Source organism: Phytophthora infestans, genomic scaffold (genome assembly GCF_000142945.1).
Source record: "Phytophthora infestans T30-4 supercont1.9 genomic scaffold, whole genome shotgun sequence".
NCBI classification, from domain to species: Eukaryota; Oomycota; class Peronosporomycetes; order Peronosporales; family Peronosporaceae; genus Phytophthora; species Phytophthora infestans.
This window is the reverse complement of record NW_003303750.1, coordinates 3,374,405-3,376,687: the sequence shown is the minus strand read 5'-3', so window position 1 is coordinate 3,376,687 and position 2,283 is coordinate 3,374,405.

Here is a 2,283-nt window from a genome sequence, read left to right as displayed (position 1 = left end):
GTGTTTGCAAATTTGATATGGTCCGCCCCTTTGAAAACGAGGTGCACAACCGTAAGAGTTTTTTTGAGCGAGAGTCAGCGTTGAGTAAGAAGAAGGGCGACGTTCCATGGCTAAGGCGGGAAAAATAGAAACTGAGGCTTTGTATAGAACTGTTGGCGCGAAGCTTGAAGGGCGGAGGTCTGCGGCGTGCCATCCCTCCTACAGGAGGGGAATACCATCGAGGTTATATTAGCTGAGGGGGATGGGCACGGTGGCTGCGCATTATTTACATGTTATCATAAGATTTGGCAGGATATACAATTATACCGGGGTCGAAAACGAGGTGCACAACTGTATGCTCAACGTCTGCCTCCGAGCCGTCTTGGACCCTCGCCCAGATCATGCACTGGGGTTCCCAGCATTTACAAATTCCTGTCAAGCGCTCCCCACTCCAAGGTATCCTGAAGCGCAAGCGAGACTACAACAATCTCCCCGAGCCGCTCTCAACACGGAAACGCCACTGTCCTTCCCCCCAACGTGCATTAGAACAAACTACTCCACAAGATCGACGAGTACAAGGTTTGGCATGCTCACGCTACAATTACGGGTGCTATCTTAATTGTCATTGCGGTAAGGGAAGGCGTTCAGCTCCCAGCGGCGAAGCACCAAGCCGCGGGTGGCTTTATCGCTTTCAGAAGCGGACGGGGTTGTGGTTTTCGCTGCAGCACGGAGAAGGTGGATCTCTGAACAACGTGGTCGTAGTGGAAGGGGCGAAGGAGCTTCGGTCCATTGTGTCCAAGTACAACCCGCGCGACGTGTACAGCATGGACGATACCTTGTTCTTCTACCGACGAGAACCTAAGGGAACGCTGACGGTGGATAGGACCGAGAAGGGCAAAAAGCAGAGCAAGGAGAGGATTACTGTGTGCGTAGCCACCAACGCAGATGAAACTGACCACTTCCTTTTCATTTCATTGGCAAATCCAAGGTGCTGCGGCCGTTGAAGAACCGATATGTCTTCTCGGAGCTAGGTATTACGTACACATACACAGCGAAGGCATGGATGAGCACCTCCAGGTACTGCGAGTGGCTAAAGCAATTAAAAGAGAACATGCGTGAGCAGCAGCGGTATGTGCTGTTGCTGGTGGGCAATGTGTCGTCCCACAACGACGAGCCGGTTGAGCTGTCCAATGTTGTAGTACTCAAGCTTCCGCCGAACACTACCGCTGCCCTCCAGCCCATAGACCAGGGCATCATCAAGGGTCTTAAGGACCATTACCGGTCCAAGAAGCAAAAGACGGAGTTGGACATGTTCTACAGCGGTGTGCCGTAGTCACGAGTTGATATATGCACGGCAATGAGGTGGTGCTCTGAGGGCTGGTGCGATGTATCGCCTAAAACTATCCAAACCTGTTGGCTTCATACGGGCATATTGTCAAAGATGAGGCTAGAGTTTATACTGAATTAGAAAAATAAAAACCATTACATTGCGACTTGTGCCACGTCTCTGTTATCCTTACACAACTTTGGTGTTTGCAAATTTGATATGGTCCGCCCCGCCGAAAACGAGGTGCACAACTGAACAAGTCGTTGTTTCTGGGACCTGTGTATATGGGCGATCACATATGGGTACATCATACATCATGCTTACTGCAAGACTAAAAAGATGAAGGGCATGACGCATGTACAGTACATGTACAGACTGCATCAGCAGCTCATTGGCTCACCATGGAAGACGTGTACGAAGAAAACACTTTCAATCCAGGTAAGGGTGTATGCTGCGCACTCCGCGACACAGATCACGCACCCCGGTTGACGGTGGCTGTAGATCACTCAAATTTTAGAGTTAGACCGTGCTATTTAGATATGTTGTTCCTGTTATCACACACCATAGGCTACACGTACTAACGATTGCGATTTTGCAGTTTACACCAGTGCTCCAATACAACCAGTTAATTTTGCCACCGCGACACATTAATCATGCCACACATTAGTTTACTGAACTAAAGTACCATGTTCCATAATGATTGTGTTTGGTTTACATGAACGTATCAACATTGTATGGGGTGGGAGGTGGTGACTGCACCTCCGCCGCTCTGGAACACTAATTAACCTTCGAAGCCAGTCAGGACACCTCTCATTACTTTCTATTAGCACTCACCTCGGAGCTGGCGGCTTTTTTACGAGCCAGACTATCAAAGTGGAGGCTTGATAGGGCCTCCACCGAAGGTGTCGGTAAATTTAAATTAATGTATGGAATATGAGGGCAATAAGAGCAGAGACGCATTCCCAGGCCCCGTGGGA